Source organism: Dendrobates tinctorius, unplaced genomic scaffold (assembly GCF_039654945.1).
Source record: "Dendrobates tinctorius isolate UK_male_01 unplaced genomic scaffold, ASM3965494v1 ptg000017l, whole genome shotgun sequence".
In the NCBI taxonomy this organism is placed as follows: Eukaryota; Metazoa; Chordata; class Amphibia; order Anura; family Dendrobatidae; genus Dendrobates; species Dendrobates tinctorius.
In genome coordinates this window covers 13,365,966-13,389,558 of record NW_027361685.1, presented here as the reverse complement: position 1 = coordinate 13,389,558, position 23,593 = coordinate 13,365,966, and the positions used below count along the sequence as shown (strand labels likewise).

General features: G+C 57.4%; 1 protein-coding gene across 2 annotated transcripts in view; it reads right to left on the bottom strand.

The window, feature by feature from the left end:
- Positions 1 to 23,593, bottom strand: part of LOC141082292 (uncharacterized) — a 987,535-nt gene that overhangs the window by 15,291 nt on the left and 948,651 nt on the right. Inside the window, exon 1 of one of the 2 annotated variants that reach the window (XM_073566243.1) lies at positions 10,139 to 10,284. The exons of the other annotated variant lie outside the window; for it this stretch is intronic. The gene's annotated coding sequence lies outside the window, so the exon portion shown is untranslated. Of the gene's footprint in view, positions 1 to 10,138; positions 10,285 to 23,593 lie in introns of those variants that run through there. 2 annotated transcript variants of the gene reach the window in all.

The following is a 23,593-nucleotide window of genomic DNA, read 5'->3' as shown; positions in this document are numbered from 1 at the left end:
CCGCGGCGGAATCGCTTCGCGGTAAAAACCGCAGCATGCTCATTAATTTGCGGAATCGCGGCGATCCCGCACCCATAGGAATGCATTGTTCCGCTTATTTCCCGCATGTGGCTGTGCACACCATGCGGAAAGTAAGCAGAACAATTGCGGATGGTACCCATGGTCCGGAGGAGAGGAGACTGTCCTCCGGGCTTTGGGTACCATATCCCTGTAAAAAATAGAATTTAAAATAAAAAATATTGTTATTCTCACCCTCCGACGTCCCGCGCAGCCTTCCCGCTTCTCTTCACGCTCTCGTTCCCAGTAGTCCTTTGCGAAAATGCTCGCGATGACGTCCGTTCTCGCGGGATCGCGAAGTCTCGCGGTCATTCGCGCGACGTCATCGCGAATTACCGCGAGACGTCGCGATCCCGCGAGAACTGACGTCATCGCGGGCATTTTCGCAAAGGATTACTGGGAACGGATGCGCGGGACGTCGGAGGGTGAGAATAACACCGTTTTTTATTTTTTTTTTACATTCTATATTTTACTACTGATGCCGCATAGGCAGCCTCAGTAGTAAAAAGTTGGTCACACTCATCAAACACTATGTTTGACGAGTGTGACCAACCTGTCAATCAGTTCTCCAAGCGATGCTACAGATCGCTTGGAAAACGCTAGCATTTTGCAAGCTAATTACGCTTGCAAAATGCTAGTTTTTCCGCGGGAAAATCGCGGGAATTTAAAATGTGATTTTCCCACGGACTGGAATTCCGGAATTCTCGCGGTAATTTCCGCGAGAGTTCCGGTACGTGTGCACTTAGCCTAACAGATGTACACCGCAGGGACGGCACAGGAGCGGCTGCAAAAAAAAAAACCAAGGCAGTTTAAAGGGAAGATGCCATCAAAGCCGGATGTGGCGTTGGCCTGCGTTCCACATGCCGCATGTGGCATTAGCGTGCGTTCCACATGCCGGAAATAAAAGGCTGTGGACCGCGCGTCATCAAGCCAAATCGGTTGCATATTCTACTTCTATGTGGTTCAAGAAACCACAAGTTATTTTGGCTTGCGTTCCACTTACTGGAAACACTAGGTTGTGGAGTGCACGCCTCTGCCTCATGGGACACAATTAGTAGTCTGCCTTCATTTGAGTGTCGCAGATTTTTTCCTTGCGGCTCACGCACCTTCATGGCATCCTGGCGTGCGTTTCAACCACCGGAAGTACTATGGTATGTATTTCATACCCCCCCTTTAGCTCAGCACTATGGCACCTCACCTCCTATCACAAGGATAAGTCCCCTGATGACTCAGCTTGGAAGAAACGCTTTGGGCCCTTCCATGGGGGGTGCAGGGCTTGTTTAGCACAGGGGGAGCTGTGGACGGTCAGGGGGGAGTCTTGGGGATAGATTACTGTTAGCCATTTAGGGTCTTGTAGGGCATTTTCTTCCCCTTGTCCTATATGGAGCATCCTGGACCCAGGATCTCCTTTTCCTCCCGCACCCCCTTCATGAATTGCTGAGCTTGTGCCTTTCCTCACTTATTGCTCTGGCATATTTCGGGTGGTAACTCTATTAATGTCATCCAGATTCCAGTCATTACTGTTATATGCAGCCAGAATCTGTCAGTCGTTGCTTGCAGGGTTCTGTGGGATTCTCCCAGATCCACAACGTGAGATTCTGGGACTTGCTGATTGCAGTTCAGCCATTGCAAGTGGGAATCATTCCTCCTGATCGGGCTGTGCTCCTCACGCCCCTTTATTTGTGACTTCACCCAAACATTTATATTCACTCACTCTGGGGGACACAAAATTGTTTTTATCCTACTATCTTACTAAAGGTTATGTTTTATCTCCTGTCCACCACACTCCAGCTGTGATGGAAATATATACATTTCATACAGATCTCACTTGCATATATCCTTATATACTGATAGACACATTTTCATAGCTATCTTGAACCTTATAATCAATTGCTGAAAATGACCTACTAACCCCATGAGCCAGTCTGGAGAACCAGCATAGTCTCGTGGTAGCATTGTCTTGTGATATATCAGCCAGCCATGGGAAAGGAGGAAGTTGGACCAGATGCACTAGCTGATATCGGAGGTTTGCTGACATTGCAAGACAATGCATAAGAGTAAACCATATGATGCTAAATCACCCTCATGTCGGACACTGCCATATAAGTTCATTTACTCAAATAGCCAATAGCATTAAAACACAAGCCTTATGTTAATTGACTAACCACTCCTTTCTGTATGTAATGAAAAAACCATATATGTGCAATAAACCAGCAGACTGGAAAGAGATACTGCTAACAAGGTGTTTAGGGTGTCTTTTCTGTTGAGCGCTCAATGAGACTGTTCTAATTAGGACAGGCCACAGCACACAGAGATATATCTATCCAAATTTCCATATCATCTGGCGCAGAGACGCGGGGCTGTGGACAAAACGCACGGGGACCCTGTTGACCAGAGAGACGGAGGTGCCGACTAAGGCCTTGACTCATGGGGACGGAGATTTGCGCAACTCCATAAGTAAGGTAAGAAAATCTGGTTATCTTACCTGAATGTCCCCTGTGCCCAGTCCGGGTCTGTACCTCTAGCGGGTCAGGTGTGGTCACCACCGCATTCCCAGGTAGTGTAAAAGTCCACACCCTTATCCAAACCCTGGGATAAGCCAAGGTGTCTGCTTTGTGTCCTGTTTGTGTCTAGATCCGGGAGAAAGCTGGTGGAACGGTGATTGTGCATGTGGTTGCTGGGAAACCGATATCTGAGAGATTCAACTTCCCCTGCTAAGTCCTCACAAATAAACCTGTACACAGGGAGGACTGGAGAGGCCTATCCAGGTATGGGTTGTGGGGGCTTAGAGAGATATCACTAGTCGAGTCTCCTATCAAGCTATCACATATACACCCATGCATCGGAAGGGACAGGAGCACCCAGATCGCCAGGCACGTGGTGGTGTTTATTTTGGGGGAGATATCGCAAGCCAAATCACTTGACAGGTTGCCACCGATTCACCTGTACATCGGAAGGACAGGAGAGGCCGGCCAGGTACAGATGGTGGCAATTTTGTGGGAGTTATCACTGATTCCTGTTACCGGCGGGACGAGTGTGTTAACATTCCCGGGTGACCGAGCGCAGTACACCCAGTGTGATTGGCAGTTGTCGGTTACCAGAGCTGCTTGTGCTACGTGTCACTAAAGAGGGCCTCGATTTCTCCCCGGACGTCTATATGTGCATCAACCTATAAATTCACTGCTGTTCTCATTGAAGATCTGAAGCAGAAAGTTTTTTTCCTTTCCTTTTACACTTCCTCTTTTGCCCGTAGGGTGCTTCTCTGATATTTTTCATATTGTCACATTTGTTCTGTACTCTGCTTTTCCCTTGTTTTATCTTGCATTTGGTGGAAGTTTTTTACTGTAGTGTGAGAATTTTTGGGAATGCTGGGCTGTTGAATATATACCATTGTCTCAGTTTGCTCTTTTGTTTCCATTGTTCTCAAAAGATTTTACTGAGAGACGCAGGCAGAGGAAAGGGGAAGTGTGTGTATCCTGCATTTGTGCACGGACATTTTATTGTTGGAAGTTGTACTGAATTTTGGATTTTTGATTTCTTTTTGGAGTGTTCTTTCCAAGTTTTACCAACTTCTTGATTATTCTTGTTTTCTTTTTTCGAGTTTTTATTAGTTTTCCATTTTCTTTTGAAGTTTTTATAAATATTGTTTTTTTTGCTTTTTTCTTTCCTTTTTAAGCAAGTTTAAAAAGGGTTGTGAAGTTTTTATCACTTTTTTTGAAGTTTTTGGAATAGACAGTGTTATTCAGAAAGTTATGTAGATTTACAGGGGCAGCTTTTAAGCTGCAGCATGGCATAATGTATTGAGAAGAAAAAAGGGAAGTTATTTAGTTGAGCTGAATTGAAGTCCGCGTTTTATAAAGTGGCAGCGGATTTACAGCATAGAAGTACTGAGAGTTAGGTGAACAGGAAAGGATTATTTTTACGTGTACAAGAGAGAAAAAAGTGTTTTCAGCGGAATTCTAAGCTGTGCCGTCTGTGAGGCACCCTGCTCCCCCCCCCCCCCCCCCCCCCCCTGGGAGAAGGCACAAGTCCAAGCATGCCTTCTCTGACTGCAGAAAAGGTGAAGGCATGCTCTCCTCCCTCCATCTCCACTCCTCCCTCTCTTACCTCCCCTCCCTCATCTATTTTTCCTCCTATATTTCCTCCTCCCTCATCTTTTCCCTCTGTCTTTCCTCCTCCTTCATCCCCCTCCTCTTCTATCACCTTCCTCCTCTCCTCCCTCTTTCTTTTTTCATCTCCCCACCTTTCCACTCTCTCCTCTACCCCTCCCTGCTCCTCACCCTCTCTCCCACCTCTCAGTTCATTGTCACCAGCTGGGCCAGTGCCAAATCCAGAAAATTAGGTGTCCTTATCTCCACAGGGCATCCTCTCTAAAGAGCCAGCTGATACCAGGAGAAGAAAGTGAAACACTCCTTACACATAACACCACAGGTGCGCCCCCCCCAATACAACAGCTAGCAGAAGGGAGGTGTGAGTCATCAGCGTCTGCTGCTGCTGGGTCTTACAATGAGGATCCTAAGTGCCAGGCAGACCTGCAACCTCAGAAGGGGGGAGCACCCACACAATGTCACAGTTTCTCCTCTAATGAATATGAAGAGGGGACATCATACATGCTGCCCAGTACTAGGCGAAGAAACCCACAGACACCAAGTAGGCAGGGGCAGATAGAGCCAGAACTCTTACATTATGCGCCCTTCACCCCTAGTCAGGTGTTCAGTATTCTGAAAAATCTGCCAAACCCAGATATGGACCCCATGCCATTTTCCTGAAGAATGCAGCAGAGCCAGCAAACATCTGCAATCTGAATTGATCTCTGGTCCATAATGGAATTAAAAGCAGGTGAAACACTCTGGCCAATCATGAAGGAACACTTCAAGCTTCCATCAGAATTAGATGTGCACTCCTGGGAGTCAGGATCAAAGCTAATTGAGCAGCTCAGAGAGTGGGCCAAAGCCAGACAAGCACTCAGCCTACATAACATGAGCCAGGCCGAGACAGAGTCTGTAGACAAGTTTCATGGCAGAGTGAGGCAAGTATTCCAAGACTTAGGCTTCACTATTCATGATCAGATACACAGACAAATGTTGGCAGAGGCCTTTAGGCATGGACTAAGAGAACCAATCAAGAAGCTGCTGATAGTGACCAGGCATGAGTACAGGTCAATAGCCGTAGATGCCCTGCTCGTAGTAGCCAGAAGAATTCAGTCCCACCCAGGAGTGCGCAAGACAGCCCCTCCTATGGTGGCCACCGATGTGGAAGAGCACCCACCCTGCAGGGACGCGAGACCCACTGTGGCAACCTTGGTCATTTCCAGAACCAGTGCACAGCACCCCGGCAGCCCAGGACATCACGCAGGGGAATAGGCCAAGCAAGAAACACAGGAAACAGTGAAGAACCCTATAAGAACTCTATAGGACAGAGGCAAGCCAGGTCCGCAAGACATCACGCCCCTGACATGTAAAACTCCATCAGCGGACCCAATACCTCAAATCTCCAGGGGTTGTCATATCTTTCCTTGTGGACACTGGTGCAGTCAGAAGTGTGATGAGGCATGTGGAACTCCCCGACCCCACCTGCCTATCAGAACACTATGTCTTGTGTGGGGATTGAAGGTCAAGTCAGACATTCCCAGCTTAGGGCCCCGTCACACATAGCGACTCACCAGCGATCCCGACAACGATATCACCTTGTCAGGATCGCTGGTGTGTCGCTACATGATCGCTGGTGAGCTGTCAAACAGGCAGCTTCACCAGCGATCAGCATCCATGCTAATTCTCTTGGATCTCTCTGCAGCATTCGACACTGTGGATCATCAGCTCCTCCTCACTATGCTCCATTCCATTGGCCTCAAGGACACCGTTCTCTCCTGGTTCTCCTCCTATCTCTCCGACCGCTCCTTTACTGTTTCTTTTGCCGGTTCCTCCTCCTCTCACCTTCCCCTTACTGTTGGGGTTCCTCAAGGATCGGTTCTAGGCCCCCTCCTCTTCTCCTTGTACACTGCCCCTATTGGTCAAACAATCAGTAGATTTGGTTTCCAGTACCATCTCTATGCTGATGACACCCAATTATACGCTTCTTCTCCTGACATCACGCCAGCCTTTCTAGAAAACACTGGCGATTGTCTAAACGCTGTGTCTAATATCATGTCCTCACTATATCTGAAACTGAACCTGTCAAAGACTGAACTCCTGGTGTTTCCTCCCGCTACTAATGTACCTACACCCGACATTGCTATTTCTGTGTGTGGTTCCACTATTACTCCCCAGCAACATGCCCGCTGTCTTGGGGTCATACTTGATTCCGAGCTTTCCTTTGCCCCCCACATTCGATCACTGGCTCGCTCTTGTCATCTGCACCTCAAAAACATTTCTAGAATTCGACCTTTTCTTACTTTTGACTCTGCAAAAACTCTTACTGTTTCTCTTATTCATTCTCGTCTCGACTATTGTAACTCTCTTCTAATCGGTCTCCCTCTTACCAAACTCTCCCCTCTCCAATCTGTCTTGAATGCTGCAGCCAGGATCATATTCCTCACCAATCGTTACACCGATGCCTCTACCTTGTGCCAGTCATTACACTGGCTACCCATCCACTCCAGAATTCAGTATAAACTTATTACCCTCACCCACAAAGCCCTCCATGGCTCAGCACCACCCTACATCTCCTCCCTTGTTTCAGTGTACCATCCTACCCGCGCCCTCCGTTCTGCTGATGACCTGAGGTTAGTATCCTCAATAGTCAGAACCTCCCACTCCCGTCTCCAAGACTTTACACGTGCCGTGCCAATTCTTTGGAATGCACTTCCCAGGTCAATACGATTAGTCCCCAATCTCCACAATTTTAAGCGTGTCCTGAAAACGCATTTATTCAGACTGGCCTATCGCCTCAACACATTAACCTAACCTATCCCTGTGTGGCAGAGCCAAAAGTTTTACCATAACCAGGTTCCCAGCATCATGTTCCCACATGCTTTATGCATCCATTAGCCCTCTGTGTCTGTACTGTTACACACTTAACATTATGGCTGGTCCATACAATCAGAGCAACTGTTACCACCCACCTTTCGTGTCTCCCTCTTTCCTCATAGACTGTAAGCTTGCGAGCAGGGCCCTCACTCCTCTTGTTATTTGTTATAATCTACTGTATGTGATTATTGTTATGCTGTAATGTCTATTGTCTGTACAAATCCCCTCTGAAATGTAAAGTGCTGCGGAATGTCGGCGCTATAAAAATAAACTTTATTATTATCATCAGCGACACGCGGGTAACAAGCAACGCACGTCGCTTAGTTTACCCGCATTATATCTTAGTTACCAGCGTGCTGATGCAGGGAGCTGGTAACCAAGGTACACATCGGGCTTCTAAGGGGCGCGCGCCCCTTAGAAACCTGATGTGTACCTTGGTTACCAGCTCCAGTTCGCTGGTCTCCCGCCTGTCACACGCAGCGATGCGTGCTGGCCAGCGGGAGACCAGCGACCCCAAAAATGTCCAGATGTTTCAACAACGATCAGCGATACCCGGCAGGGGGCCAGTCACTGATAGCTGTCACACACAACGATCTCGCTGGTGAGATGGCTGTTGCGTCACAAAACTTGACGTGATGGGGGCTTTACAAGCCCCTGAGCGTGTGGACACAGCCAGGACACCCCATCCTGTTTCAGTTTATGGTGGAGACCAGCCCACCCCACCTGATGAGACAAATTGACATGACATTTTCTCCACCTCTGACCCAAGAAGAATCCATCATGCTGGTTGCCCTGCAAGAGCCTCGAACAACCGGTGCAAGCCTACTCAAGGAGTAGGAAACGACCTATGCCAAAACATGGTATCCATCCACAGACAGCTGTTTCGGGGTATTGCCCCTCATCAGTGTGGAGTAGGAAAATGGCCAGTAGGAGCAATGTCTAGGCATAGGTGGTTTCCTTCATTGGAGACTGCCCTTCCCGTGGTAGTTCCTTCCCGAGGAAAGACCTGGCTAGTCATTGCTTGCATTGAGAAACATGTGATGGTGTCTCCACGGCTTGTGTTTTGCATGTTTTTACATATTTCCCATAAGGGATGGGGGCATTGCTCTAGAATCACTGCGTTGAGAAACATGTGATGGTGTCTCCGCAGTGTTGGATGTTGATCTCCATGAGTTCATTCATCCTCATTTTTCACAGTCTGCCCCCGTCCGCCACGCACCAGCTCTGCCCCCGTCCGCCACGCACCAGCTCCGGCTCTGCCCCCGTCCGCCAGGGCTGTGGAGTCGGAGTCAGTGCTCATTTTGGTGGAGTCGGTATAAAATGGACTGACTCCGACTCCTAAAATATATAATAAATTGGGTACAGTAGTTTGATGCAGAATGTGCTGAATATTTTTTCATAGGAATTTGGGAAAGTTATGAAATGTCCTATAAATGGCTGTTCTATTCCTGATCTAAGGCTACATTCACACACAACGTTTTCCCTGTTTTTTGAGGATACGTTTTTCAGCTGCAAAAGCTGATCAGCTTTTTAATAAACCGCATCACCTGAAAGGTTTTTGAGCTCATAGATAATGTTTTCAATAGCAAAAGCAGATTAGAAATCTGCTCTATCCATTTATCCATATCTGTCTATCCATATCATATCTGTACCAAAAAGAATGAAAGCCGGATAGCACAGACTAACACTCTTTGGTCTGTACTGTATGTAATCGATATTGTACAGTGTATTACATATTTACAATTTATTACAGTTTTTTGTGTTCTAAAGTTGTATTCCAATAAATAGATATTCTGTTCTATCTAAATATCTTGATTATTGGATCACAGAAATGATTAAATGTCTGATGTTCACATTGTACTACATTTTTCACTTAAATATAAGCAATATATGTGGGAGTCGGAGTCGTGGAGTCGGTGTAAGGGAAATTGAGGAGTTCGAGTCGCAGGTTTGGCTTACCGACTCCACAGCCCTGCCGTCCACCACGCTCCAGCTCTGCCCCCGTCCGCCACGCTCCAGCTCCGCCCCCGTCCGCCACGCTCCAGCTCCGCCCCCGTCCGCCACGCTCCAGCTCCGCCCCCGCCCGCCACGCTCCGCCCGCCACACTCGAGCTCCGCCCGCCACACTCGAGCTCCGCCCGCCACACTCCAGCTCCGCCCGCCACACTCCAGCTCCGCCCGCCACACTCCAGCTCCGCCCGCCACACTCCAGCTCCGCCCGCCACACTCCAGCTCCGCCCGCCACACTCCAGCTCCGCCCCCGCCCGCCACACTCCAGCTCCGCCCCCGTCCGCCACACTCCAGCTCCGCCCCCGTCCGCCACGCACCAGCTCCGCCCCCATCCGCCACGCACCAGCTCCGCCCCCATCCGCCACGCACCGGCTCCGCCCCCATCCGCCACGCACCGGCTCCGCCCCCATCCGCCACGCACCGGCTCCACTCCCATCTGCCACGCACCGGCTCCACTCCCATCCGCCACGCACCGGCTCTACTCCCATCCGCCACGCACCGGCTCTACTCCCATCCGCCACGCACCGGCTCTACTCCCATCCGCCACGCACCGGCTCTACTCCCATCCGCCACGCACCGGCTCTACTCCCATCCGCCACGCACCGGCTCTACTCCCATCCGCCACGCACCGGCTCTACTCCCATCCGCCACGCACCGGCTCTACTCCCATCCGCCACGCACCGGCTCTACTCCCATCCGCCACGCACCGGCTCTACTCCCATCCGCCACGCACCGGCTCTACTCCCATCCGCCACGCACCAGCTCCGGCTCTACTCCCATCCGCCACGCACCAGCTCCGGCTCTACTCCCATCCGCCACGCACCAGCTCCGGCTCTACTCCCATCCGCCACGCACCAGCTCCGGCTCTACTCCCATCCGCCACGCACCAGCTCCGGCTCTACTCCCATCCGCCACGCACCAGCTCCGGCTCTGCTCCCGTCCGCCACACTCCAGCTCTGCCCCCATCCGCCACGCACCAGCTCCGGCTCTGCTCCCGTCCGCCACACTCCAGCTGTGGCTCTGCCCCCGTCCGCCACGCACCAGCTGTGGCTCTGCCCCCCCCATGCTCAGCCTCTGCTCCCCCCACTCTCTCCCCCCTCCACACACCGCCTCCCTTCTGTCCTCTGCGGGGTGTCGCCGCTCCCTCCTCCGGGCTCCTGTGCTGCGCGCTCTCCACACTGCTCTCCTGTCGCTCCACAAGAGCGATGATCTGTGATACCGGAAGTGAGCCGCTTCTACTTCCGGTTACAGCTGTTAAAAAAAAAAAGGTAGAGGCTAAATCCAAGTCGGCTCGGAGCTGTGCTGACGTCATGTCCATGTGACCAGAAGGGGCGGGGCCTCCTCCTCCATGGAGCAGAGCAGCAGACAGAAAGCTGCCGGTGTCATGGCAGGTAAGTGGATGTTCATGCACGAGCTGGGAGGGGGTGATGTTTCTTGCATGGGGCTGCATGCTGGAGGGGGGCTGCTTGGGGAGAAGGAGGTGATGTTGCTTGCATGGGGCTGCGTGTGCCTGCTGGAGGAGGGGTCTGCCTAGGAAGAAGTGGTGATGTTGCATGGGGCTGCGTGTGCATGCTGGAGGGGGGGCTGCTTGGGGAGAAGGGGCTGATGTTGCTTGCATGGGGCTGCGTATGCATGCTGGAGGGGGGGTCTGCCTGGGGAGATGGGGGTGATGTTTCTTGCATGGGGCTAAATGCTGGAGGGGGGCTGCCTGGGGAGAAGGGGTTGATGTTGCTTGCATGGGGCTGCGTATGCATGCTGGAGGGGCGGTCTGCCTGGGAAGAAGGAGGTGATGTTACTTGCATGGGGCTGCGTGTGCATGCTGGAGGGGGGGGCTGCCTGGGGAGAAGGGGTTGATGTTGCTTGCATGGGGCTGCGTATGCATGCTGGAGGGGGGGTCTGCCTGGGAAGAAGGAGGTGATGTTACTTGCATGGGGCTGCGTGTGCATGCTGGAGGAGGGTCTGCTTGGGGAGAAGGGGGTGATGTTGCTTGCATGGGGCTGCATGTGCATGCTGGAGGGGGGGGTCTGCCTAGGAAGAAGTGGTGATGTTGCATGGGGCTGCGTGTGCATGCTGGAGGGGGGGCTGCTTGGGGAGAAGGGGCTGATGTTGCTTGCATGGGGCTGCGTATGCATGCTGGAGGGGGGGTCTGCCTGGGAAGATGGGGGTGATGTTTCTTGCATGGGGCTGCGTGTGCATGCTGGAGGGGGGTTTGCCTGGGGAGAAGGGGGTGATGTTACTTGCATGGGGCTGCATATGCATGCTGGAGGGGGGGCTGCCTGGGGAGAAGGGGGTGATGTTGCTTGCATGGGGCTGCGTATGCATGCTGGAGGGGGGGCTGCCTGGGAAGATGGGGGTGATGTTTCTTGCATGGGGCTGCATGCTGGAGGGGGGGCTGCCTGGGGAGAAGGGGGTGATGTTGCTTGCATGGTGCTGCGTATGCATGCTGGAGGGGGGCTGCCTGGGAAGATGGGGGTGATGTTACTTGCATGGGGCTGCGTGTGCATGCTGGAGGGGGGTCTGCCTGGGGAGAAGGGGGTGATGTTGCTTGCATGGGGCTGCGTGTGCATGCTGGAGGGGGGGTCTGCCTGGGAAGAAGGAGGTGATGTTACTTGCATGGGGCTGCGTGTGCATGCTGGAGGAGGGTCTGCTTGGGGAGAAGGGGGTGATGTTGCTTGCATGGGGCTGCATGTGCATGCTGGAGGGGGGGGTCTGCCTAGGAAGAAGTGGTGATGTTGCATGGGGCTGCGTGTGCATGCTGGAGGGGGGGCTGCTTGGGGAGAAGGGGCTGATGTTGCTTGCATGGGGCTGCGTATGCATGCTGGAGGGGGGGTCTGCCTGGGAAGATGGGGGTGATGTTTCTTGCATGGGGCTGCGTGTGCATGCTGGAGGGGGGTTTGCCTGGGGAGAAGGGGGTGATGTTACTTGCATGGGGCTGCATATGCATGCTGGAGGGGGGGCTGCCTGGGGAGAAGGGGGTGATGTTGCTTGCATGGGGCTGCGTATGCATGCTGGAGGGGGGGCTGCCTGGGAAGATGGGGGTGATGTTACTTGCATGGGGCTGCATGTGCATGCTGGAGGGGGGTCTGCCTGGGAAGAAGGAGGTGATGTTACTTGCATGGGGCTGTGTGTGCATGCTGGAGGGGGGGCTGCCTGGGGAGAAGGGGTTGATGTTGCTTGCATGGGGCTGCGTATGCATGCTGGAGGGGGGGTCTGCCTGGGAAGAAGGAGGTGATGTTACTTGCATGGGGCTGCGTGTGCATGCTGGAGGGGGGGTCTGCCTGGGGAGAAGGGGGTGATGTTACTTGCATGGGGCTGCGTGTGCATGCTGGAGGGGGGGTCTGCCTGGGAAGATGGGGGTGATGTTTCTTGCATGGGGCTGCGTGTGCATGCTGGAGGGGGGGTCTGCCTGGGGAGAAGGGGGTGATGTTGTTTGCATGGGGCTGCGTATGCATGCTGGAGGGGGGTCTGCCTGGGGAGAAGGGGGTGATGTTGCTTGCATGGGGCTGCATGCTGGAGGGGGGCTGCTTGGGGAGAAGGGGGTGATGTTGCTTGCATGGGGCTGCATGCTGGAGGGGGGCTGCTTGGGGAGAAGGGGGTGATGTTGCTTGCATGGAGCTGCATGCTGGAGGGGGGCTGCTTGGGGAGAAGGGGGTGATGTTGCTTGCATGGGGCTGCGTATGCATGCTGGAGGGGGGGCTGCCTGGGGAGAAGGGGGTGATGTTGTTTGCATGGGGCTGCGTGTGCATGCTGGAGGGGGGTCTGCCTGGGAAGAAGGAGGTGATGTTTCTTGCATGGGGCTGCGTGTGCATGCTGGAGGGGGGTCTGCCTGGGGAGAAGGGGGTGATGCTTGCATGGGGCTGCATGTGCATGCTGGAGGGGGGTCTGCCTGGGGAGAAGGGGGTGATGCTTGCATGGGGCTGCATGTGCATGCTGGAGGGGGGTCTGCTTGGGGAGAAGGGGGTGATGCTTGCATGGGGCTGCATGTGCATGCTGGAGGGGGGGGGTCTGCCTAGGAAGAAGTGGTGATGTTGCATGGGGCTGCGTGTGCATGCTGGAGGGGGGTCTGCCTGGGAAGAAGGAGGTGATGTTACTTGCATGGGGCTGTGTGTGCATGCTGGAGGGGGGGGCTGCCTGGGGAGAAGGGGTTGATGTTGCTTGCATGGGGCTGCGTATGCATGCTGGAGGGGGGGTCTGCCTGGGAAGAAGGAGGTGATGTTACTTGCATGGGGCTGCGTGTGCATGCTGGAGGAGGGTCTGCTTGGGGAGAAGGGGGTGATGTTGCTTGCATGGGGCTGCATGTGCATGCTGGAGGAGGGTCTGCTTGGGGAGAAGGGGGTGATGCTTGCATGGGGCTGCGTGTGCATGCTGGAGGGGGGTCTGCCTGGGAAGAAGGAGGTGATGTTACTTGCATGGGGCTGTGTGTGCATGCTGGAGGGGGGGGCTGCCTGGGGAGAAGGGGTTGATGTTGCTTGCATGGGGCTGCGTATGCATGCTGGAGGGGGGTCTGCCTGGGAAGAAGGAGGTGATGTTACTTGCATGGGGCTGCGTGTGCATGCTGGAGGGGGGTCTGCCTGGGGAGAAGGAGGTGATGTTGCTTGCATGGGGCTGCGTGTGCATGCTGGAGGAGGGTCTGCTTGGGGAGAAGGGGGTGATGTTGCTTGCATGGGGCTGCATGTGCATGCTGGAGGGGGGGTCTGCCTATGAAGAAGTGGTGATGTTGCATGGGGCTGCGTGTGCATGCTGGAGGGGGGGCTGCTTGGGGAGAAGGGGCTGATGTTGCTTGCATGGGGCTGCGTATGCATGCTGGAGGGGGGTCTGCCTGGGAAGATGGGGGTGATGTTTCTTGCATGGGGCTGCGTGTGCATGCTGGAGGGGGGGTCTGCCTGGGGAGAAGGGGGTGATGTTGCTTGCATGGGGCTGCATGCTGGAGGGGGGTCTGCCTGGGGAGAAGGGGGTGTTGTTGCTTGCATGGGGCTGCGTGTGCATGCTGGAGGAGGGTCTGCTTGGGGAGAAGGGGGTGATGTTGCTTGCATGGGGCTGCATGTGCATGCTGGAGGGGGGGTCTGCCTAGGAAGAAGTGGTGATGTTGCATGGGGCTGCGTGTGCATGCTGGAGGGGGGGCTGCTTGGGGAGAAGGGGCTGATGTTGCTTGCATGGGGCTGCGTATGCATGCTGGAGGGGGGGTCTGCCTGGGAAGATGGGGGTGATGTTTCTTGCATGGGGCTGCGTGTGCATGCTGGAGGGGGGTTTGCCTGGGGAGAAGGGGGTGATGTTACTTGCATGGGGCTGCATATGCATGCTGGAGGGGGGGCTGCCTGGGGAGAAGGGGGTGATGTTGCTTGCATGGGGCTGCGTATGCATGCTGGAGTGGGGGCTGCCTGGGAAGATGGGGGTGATGTTGCTTGCATGGGGCTGCGTGTGCATGCTGGAGGGGGGTCTGCCTGGGAAGAAGGAGGTGATGTTACTTGCATGGGGCTGTGTGTGCATGCTGGAGGGGGGGCTGCCTGGGGAGAAGGGGTTGATGTTGCTTGCATGGGGCTGCGTATGCATGCTGGAGGGGGGGTCTGCCTGGGAAGAAGAAGGTGATGTTACTTGCATGGGGCTGCGTGTGCATGCTGGAGGGGGGGTCTGCCTGGGGAGAAGGGGGTGATGTTACTTGCATGGGGCTGCGTGTGCATGCTGGAGGGGGGGTCTGCCTGGGAAGATGGGGGTGATGTTTCTTGCATGGGGCTGCGTGTGCATGCTGGAGGGGGGGTCTGCCTGGGGAGAAGGGGGTGATGTTGTTTGCATGGGGCTGCGTATGCATGCTGGAGGGGGGTCTGCCTGGGGAGAAGGGGGTGATGTTGCTTGCATGGGGCTGCATGCTGGAGGGGGGCTGCTTGGGGAGAAGGGGGTGATGTTGCTTGCATGGGGCTGCATGCTGGAGGGGGGGCTGCTTGGGGAGAAGGGGGTGATGTTGCTTGCATGGAGCTGCATGCTGGAGGGGGGCTGCTTGGGGAGAAGGGGGTGATGTTGCTTGCATGGGGCTGCGTATGCATGCTGGAGGGGGGGCTGCCTGGGGACAAGGGGGTGATGTTGTTTGCATGGGGCTGCGTGTGCATGCTGGAGGGGGGTCTGCCTGGGAAGAAGGAGGTGATGTTTCTTGCATGGGGCTGCGTGTGCATGCTGGAGGGGGGTCTGCCTGGGGAGAAGGGGGTGATGCTTGCATGGGGCTGCATGTGCATGCTGGAGGGGGGTCTGCCTGGGGAGAAGGGGGTGATGCTTGCATGGGGCTGCATGTGCATGCTGGAGGGGGGTCTGCTTGGGGAGAAGGGGGTGATGCTTGCATGGGGCTGCATGTGCATGCTGGAGGGGGGGGTCTGCCTAGGAAGAAGTGGTGATGTTGCATGGGGCTGCGTGTGCATGCTGGAGGGGGGGCTGCTTGGGGAGAAGGGGCTGATGTTGCTTGCATGGGGCTGCGTATGCATGCTGGAGGGGGGGTCTGCCTGGGAAGATGGGGGTGATGTTTCTTGCATGGGGCTGCGTGTGCATGCTGGAGGGGAGGTCTGCCTGGGGAGAAGGGGGTGATGTTACTTGCATGGGGCTGCGTATGCATGCTGGAGGGGGGGCTGCCTGGGGAGAAGGGGGTGATGTTGCTTGCATGGGGCTGCGTATGCATGCTGGAGGGGGGGCTGCCTGGGAAGATGGGTGTGATGTTACTTGCATGGGGCTGCGTGTGCATGCTGGAGGGGGGTCTGCCTGGGAAGAAGGAGGTGATGTTACTTGCATGGGGCTGCGTGTGCATGCTGGAGGGGGGGCTGCCTGGGGAGAAGGGGTTGATGTTGCTTGCATGGGGCTGAGTATGCATGCTGGAGGGGGGGCTGCCTGGGAAGATGGGGGTGAGGTTTCTTGCATGGGGCTGCGTGTGCATGCTGGAGGGGGGTCTGCCTGGGGAGAAGGGGGTGATGTTGCTTGCATGGGGCTGCATGCTGGAGGGGGGCTGCTTGGGGAGAAGGGGGTGATGTTGCTTGCATGGGGCTGCATGCTGGAGGGGGGGCTGCTTGGGGAGAAGGGGGTGACGTTGCTTGCATGGAGCTGCATGCTGGAGGGGGGCTGCTTGGGGAGAAGGGGGTGATGTTGCTTGCATGGGGCTGCGTATGCATGCTGGAGGGGGGGCTGCCTGGGGAGAAGGGGGTGATGTTGTTTGCATGGGGCTGCGTGTGCATGCTGGAGGGGGGTCTGCCTGGGAAGAAGGAGGTGATGTTTCTTGCATGGGGCTGCGTGTGCATGCTGGAGGGGGGTCTGCCTGGGGAGAAGGGGGTGATGCTTGCATGGGGCTGCATGTGCATGCTGGAGGGGGGTCTGCCTGGGGAGAAGGGGGTGATGCTTGCATGGGGCTGCATGTGCATGCTGGAGGGGGGTCTGCTTGGGGAGAAGGGGGTGATGCTTGCATGGGGCTGCATGTGCATGCTGAAGGGGGGTCTCCTTGAGGAGAAGGGGGTGATGTTGCTTGCATGGGGCTGCGTGTGCATGCTGGAGGGGGGTCTGCCTGGGAAGAAGGAGGTGATGTTACTTGCATGGGGCTGCGTGTGCATGCTGGAGGGGGGGTCTGCCTGGGAAGATGGGGGTGATGCTTGCATGGGGCTGCATGTGCATGCTGGAGGGGGGTCTGCTTGGGGAGAAGGGGGTGATGCTTGCATGGGGCTGCATGTGCATGCTGGAGGGGGGTCTGCTTGGGGAGAAGGAGGTGATGTTGCTTGCATGGGGCTGCGTGTGCATGCTGGAGGTGGGGCTGCCTGGGGAGAAGGGGGTGATGTTGCTTGCATGGGGCTGCGTGTGCATGCTGGAGGGGGGGCTGCTTGGGGAGAGGGGTGATGTTGCTTGCATGGGGCTGCGTATGCATGCTAGAGGGGGGTCTGCCTGGGGCGAAGGGGGTGATGTTGTTTGCATGGGGCTGAGTATGCATGCTGGAGGGGGGGCTGCCTGGGGAGAAGGGGGTGATGTTGCTTGCATGGGGCTGCATGTGCATGCTGGAGGGGGGGCTGCCTGGGGAGAAGGGGGTGATGTTGTTTGCATGGGGCTGCGTGTGCATGCTGGAGGGGGGTCTGCCTGGGAAGAAGGGGGTGATGTTGCTTGCATGGGGCTGCATGCTGGTGGGGGGCTGCTTGGGGAGAAGGGGGTGATGTTGCTTGCATGGGGCTGCATGCTGGAGGGGGGGCTGCTTGGGGAGAAGGGGCTGATGTTGCTTGCATGGGGCTGCGTATGCATGCTGGAGGGGGGGCTGCCTGGGAAGAAGGGGGTGATGTTGTTTGCATGGGGCTGCATGTGCATGCTGGAGAGGGGGCTGCCTGGGGAGAAGGGGGTGATGTTTGCATGGGGCTGCGTGTGCATGCTGGAGGGGGGCTGCTTGGGGAGAAGGGGGTGATGTTGCTTGCATGGAGCTGCATGCTGGAGGGGGGCTGCTTGGGGAGAAGGGGGTGATGTTGCTTGCATGGGGCTGCATGCTGGAGGGGGGGCTGCTTGAGGAGAAGGGGGTGATGTTGCTTGCATGGGGCTGCGTGTGCATGCTGGAGGGGGGTCTGCCTGGGGAGAAGGGGGTGATGTTGCTTGCATGGGGCTGCATGCTGGAGGGGGGTCTGCCTGGGGAGAGGGGGGTGATGTTGCTTGCATGGGGCTGCATGTGCATGCTGGAGGGGGGCTGCCTGGGGAGAAGGGGGTGATGTTGTTTGCATGGGGCTGCGTGTGCATGCTGGAGTGGGGTCTGCCTGGGAAGAAGGGGGTGATGTTGCTTGCATGGGGCTGCATGCTGGAAGGGGGATGCTTGGGGAGAAGGGGGTGATGTTGCTTGCATGGGGCTGAATGCTGGAGGGGGGCTGCTTGGGGAGAAGGGGGTGATGCTTGCATGGGGCTGCATGCTGGAGGGGGGGCTGCTTGGGGAGAAGGGGCTGATGTTGCTTGCATGGGGCTGCATATGCATGCTGGAGGGGGGGCTGCCTGGGGAAAAGGGCGTGATGTTGTTTGCATGGGGCTGCGTGTGCATGCTGGAGGGGGGTCTGTCTGGGAAGAAGGGGCTGATGTTGCTTGCATGGGGCTGCATGCTGGAGGGGGGCTGCTTGGGGAGAAGGGGGTGATGTTGCTTGCATGGGGCTGCATGCTGGAGGGGGGCTGCTTGGGGAGAAGGGGGTGATGTTGCTTGCATGGGGCTGCATGCTGGAGGGGGGGCTGCTTGGGGAGAAGGGGCTGATGTTGCTTGCATGGGGCTGCGTATGCATGCTGGAGGGGGGTCTGCCTGGGAAGAAGGAGGTGATGTTACTTGCATGGGGCTGCGTGTGCATGCTGGAGGGGGGGTCTGCCTGGGAAGATGGGGGTGATGTTTCTTGCATGGGGCTGCGTGTGCATGCTGGAGGGGAGTATGCCTGGGGAGAAGGGGGTGATGCTTGCATGGGGCTGCATGTGCATGCTGGAGGGGGGTCTGCTTGGGGAGAAGGGGGTGATGCTTGCATGGGGCTGCATGTGCATGCTGGAGGGGGGTCTGCTTGGGGAGAAGGGGGTGATGTTTCTTGCATGGGGCTGTGTGTGCATGCTGAAGGGGGGGCTGCTTGGGGAGAGGGGGTGATGTTGCTTGCATGGGGCTGCGTGTGCATGCTGGAGGGGGGTCTGCCTGGGAAGAAGGGGGTGATGTTGCTTGCATGGGGCTGCATGCTGGAGGGGGGCTGCTTGGGGAGAAGGGGGTGATGTTGCTTGCATGGGGCTGCATGCTGGAGGGGGGGCTGCTTGGGGAGAAGGGGCTGATGTTGCTTGCATGGGGCTGCGTATGCATGCTGGAGGGGGGGCTGCCTAGGAAGAAGGGGGTGATGTTTGCATGGGGCTGCGTGTGCATGCTGGAGAGGGGGCTGCCTGGGGAGAAGGGGGTGATGTTTGCATGGGGCTGCGTGTGCATGCTGGAGGGGGGCTGCTTGGGGAGAAGGGGGTGATGTTGCTTGCATGGAGCTGCATGCTGGAGGGGGGCTGCTTGGGGAGAAGGGGGTGATGTTGCTTGCATGGGGCTGCATGCTGGAGGAGGGCTGCTTGGGGAGAAGGGGCTGATGTTGCTTGCATGGGGCTGCGTGTGCATGCTGGAGGAGGGTCTGCTTGGGGAGAAGGGGGTGATGTTGCTTGCATGGGGCTGCATGTGCATGCTGGAGGGGGGGGTCTGCCTAGGAAGAAGTGGTGATGTTGCATGGAGCTGCGTGTGCATGCTGGAGGGGGGCTGCTTGGGGAGAAGGGGCTGATGTTGCTTGCATGGGGCTGCGTATGCATGCTGGAGGGGGGGTCTGCCTGGGAAGATGGGGGTGATGTTTCTTGCATGGGGCTGCGTGTGCATGCTGGAGGGGGGGTCTGCCTGGGGAGAAGGGGGTGATGTTACTTGCATGGGGCTGCGTATGCATGCTGGAGGGGGGGCTGCCTGGGGAGAAGGGGGTGATGTTGCTTGCATGGGGCTGCGTATGCATGCTGGAGGGGGGGCTGCCTGGGAAGATGGGGGTGATGTTACTTGCATGGGGCTGCGTGTGCATGCTGGAGGGGGGTCTGCCTGGGAAGAAGGAGGTGATGTTACTTGCATGGGGCTGCATGTGCATGCTGGAGGGGGGGCTGCCTGGGGAGAAGGGGTTGATGTTGCTTGCATGGGGCTGCGTATGCATGCTGGAGGGGGGGTCTGCCTGGGAAGAAGGAGGTGATGTTACTTGCATGGGGCTGCGTGTGCATGCTGGAGGGGGTGCTGCCTGGGGAGAAGGGGTTGATGTTGCTTGCATGGGGCTGCGTGTGCATGCTGGAGGGGGGGTCTGCCTGGGGAGAAGGGGGTGATGTTACTTGCATGGGGCTGCGTGTGCATGCTGGAGGGGGGGTCTGCCTGGGAAGATGGGGGTGATGTTTCTTGCATGGGGCTGCGTGTGCATGCTGGAGGGGGGGTCTGCCTGGGGAGAAGGGGGTGATGTTGTTTGCATGGGGCTGCGTATGCATGCTGGAGGGGGGTCTGCCTGGGGAGAAGGGGGTGATGTTGCTTGCATGGGGCTGCATGCTGGAGGGGGGCTGCTTGGGGAGAAGGGGGTGATGTTGCTTGCATTGGGCTGCATGCTGGAGGGGGGGCTGCTTGGGGAGAAGGGGGTGATGTTGCTTGCATGGAGCTGCATGCTGGAGGGGGGCTGCTTGGGGAGAAGGGGGTGATGTTGCTTGCATGGGGCTGCGTATGCATGCTGGAGGGGGGGCTGCCTGGGGAGAAGGGGGTGATGTTGTTTGCATGGGGCTGCGTGTGCATGCTGGAGGGGGGTCTGCCTGGGAAGAAGGAGGTGATGTTTATTGCATGGGGCTGTGTGTGCATGCTGGAGGGGGGTCTGCCTGGGGAGAAGGGGGTGATGCTTGCATGGGGCTGCATGTGCATGCTGGAGGGGGGTCTGCCTGGGGAGAAGGGGGTGATGCTTGCATGGGGCTGCATGTGCATGCTGGAGGGGGGTCTGCTTGGGGAGAAGGGGGTGATGCTTGCATGGGGCTGCATGTGCATGCTGGAGGGGGGGGTCTGCCTAGGAAGAAGTGGTGATGTTGCATGGGGCTGCGTGTGCATGCTGGATGGGGGGCTGCTTGGGGAGAAGGGGCTGATGTTGCTTGCATGGGGCTGCGTATGCATGCTGGAGGGGGGGTCTGCCTGGGAAGATGGGGGTGATGTTTCTTGCATGGGGCTGCGTGTGCATGCTGGAGGGGGGGTCTGCCTGGGGAGAAGGGGGTGATGTTACTTGCATGGGGCTGCATATGCATGCTGGAGGGGGGGCTGCCTGGGGAGAAGGGGGTGATGTTGCTTGCATGGGGCTGCGTGTGCTTGCTGGAGGGGGGGTCTGCCTGGGGAGAAGGGGGTGATGTTACTTGCATGGGGCTGCGTATGCATGCTGGAGGGGGGGCTGCCTGGGGAGAAGGGGGTGATGCTTGCATGGGGCTGCGTATGCATGCTGGAGGGGGGGCTGCCTGGGAAGATGGGGGTGATGTTACTTGCATGGGGCTGCGTGTGCATGCTGGAGGGGGGTCTGCCTGGGAAGATGGGGGTGATGTTTCTTGCATGGGGCTGCGTGTGCATGCTGGAGGGGGGGTCTGCCTGGGGAGAAGGGGGTGATGTTACTTGCATGGGGCTGCGTGTGCATGCTGGAGGGGGGGTCTGCCTGGGAAGATGGGGGTGATGTTTCTTGCATGGGGCTGCGTGTGCATGCTGGAGGGGGGGTCTGCCTGGGGAGAAGGGGGTGATGTTGTTTGCATGGGGCTGCGTATGCATGCTGGAGGGGGGTCTGCCTGGGGAGAAGGGGGTGATGTTGCTTGCATGGGGCTGCATGCTGGAGGGGGGCTGCTTGGGGAGAAGGGGGTGATGTTGCTTGCATGGGGCTGCATGCTGGAGGGGGGGCTGCTTGGGGAGAAGGGGGTGATGTTGCTTGCATGGAGCTGCATGCTGGAGGGGGGCTGCTTGGGGAGAAGGGGGTGATGTTGCTTGCATGGGGCTGCGTATGCATGCTGGAGGGGGGGCTGCCTGGGGAGAAGGGGGTGATGTTGTTTGCATGGGGCTGCGTGTGCATGCTGGAGGGGGGGCTGCCTGGGGAGAAGGGGGTGATGTTGTTTGCATGGGGCTGCGTGTGCATGCTGGAGGGGGGTCTGCCTGGGGAGAAGGGGGTGATGCTTGCATGGGGCTGCATGTGCATGCTGGAGGGGGGTCTGCCTGGGGAGAAGGGGGTGATGCTTGCATGGGGCTGCATGTGCATGCTGGAGGGGGGTCTGCTTGGGGAGAAGGGGGTGATGCTTGCATGGGGCTGCATGTGCATGCTGGAGGGGGGTCTGCTTGAGGAGAAGGGGGTGATGTTGCTTGCATGGGGCTGCGTGTGCATGCTGGAGGGGGGGTCTGCCTGGGAAGAAGGAGGTGATGTTACTTGCATGGGGCTGCGTGTGCATGCTGGAGGGGGGGTCTGCCTGGGAAGATGGGGGTGATGTTTCTTGCATGGGGCTGCGTGTGCATGCTGGAGGGGGGTCTGCCTGGGGAGAAGGGGTTGATGCTTGCATGGGGCTGCATGTGCATGCTGGAGGGGGGTCTGCTTGGGGAGAAGGGGGTGATGCTTGCATGGGGCTGCATGTGCATGCTGGAGGGGGGTCTGCTTGGGGAGAAGGAGGTGATGTTGCTTGCATGGGGCTGCGTGTGCATGCTGGAGGGGGGGGCTGATGTTGCTTGCATGGGGCTGCGTATGCATGCTAGAGGGGGGTCTGCCTGGGGCGAAGGGGGTGATGTTGTTTGCATGGGGCTGAGTATGCATGCTGGAGGGGGGGCTGCCTGGGGAGAAGGGGGTGATGTTGCTTGCATGGGGCTGCATGTGCATGCTGGAGGGGGGGATGCCTGGGGAGAAGGGGGTGATGTTGTTTGCATGGGGCTGCGTGCTGGAGGGGGGGCTGCTTGGGGAGAAGGGGCTGATGTTTCTTGCATGGGGCTGCGTGTGCATGCTGGAGGGGGGGTCTGCCTGGGGAGAAGGGGGTGATGTTGTTTGCATGGGGTTGCGTATGCATGCTGGAGGGGGGTCTGCCTGGGGAGAAGGGGGTGATGTTGCTTGCATGGGGCTGCATGCTGGAGGGGGGCTGCTTGGGGAGAAGGGGGTGATGCTTGCATGGGGCTGCATGCTGGAGGGGGGGCTGCTTGGGGAGAAAGGGGTGATGTTGCTTGCATGGAGCTGCATGCTGGAGGGGGGCTGCTTGGGGAGAAGGGGGTGATGTTGCTTGCATGGGGCTGCGTATGCATGCTGGAGGGGGGGCTGCCTGGGGAGAAGGGGGTGATGTTGTTTGCATGGGGCTGCGTGTGCATGCTGGAGGGGGGTCTGCCTGGGAAGAAGGAGGTGATGTTTCTTGCATGGGGCTGCGTGTGCATGCTGGAGGGGGGTCTGCCTGGGGAGAAGGGGGTGATGCTTGCATGGGGCTGCGTATGCATGCTGGAGGGGGGGCTGCCTGGGGAGAAGGGGGTGATGTTGTTTGCATGGGGCTGCGTGTGCATGCTGGAGGGGGGGCTGCCTGGGGAGAAGGGGGTGATGTTGTTTGCATGGGGCTGCGTGTGCATGCTGGAGGGGGGTCTGCCTGGGGAGAAGGGGGTGATGCTTGCATGGGGCTGCATGTGCATGCTGGAGGGGGGTCTGCCTGGGGAGAAGGGGGTGATGCTTGCATGGGGCTGCATGTGCATGCTGGAGGGGGGTCTGCTTGGGGAGAAGGGGGTGATGCTTGCATGGGGCTGCATGTGCATGCTGGAGGGGGGTCTGCTTGAGGAGAAGGGGGTGATGTTGCTTGCATGGGGCTGCGTGTGCATGCTGGAGGGGGGGTCTGCCTGGGAAGAAGGAGGTGATGTTACTTGCATGGGGCTGCGTGTGCATGCTGGAGGGGGGGTCTGCCTGGGAAGATGGGGGTGATGTTTCTTGCATGGGGCTGCGTGTGCATGCTGGAGGGGGGTCTGCCTGGGGAGAAGGGGTTGATGCTTGCATGGGGCTGCATGTGCATGCTGGAGGGGGGTCTGCTTGGGGAGAAGGGGGTGATGCTTGCATGGGGCTG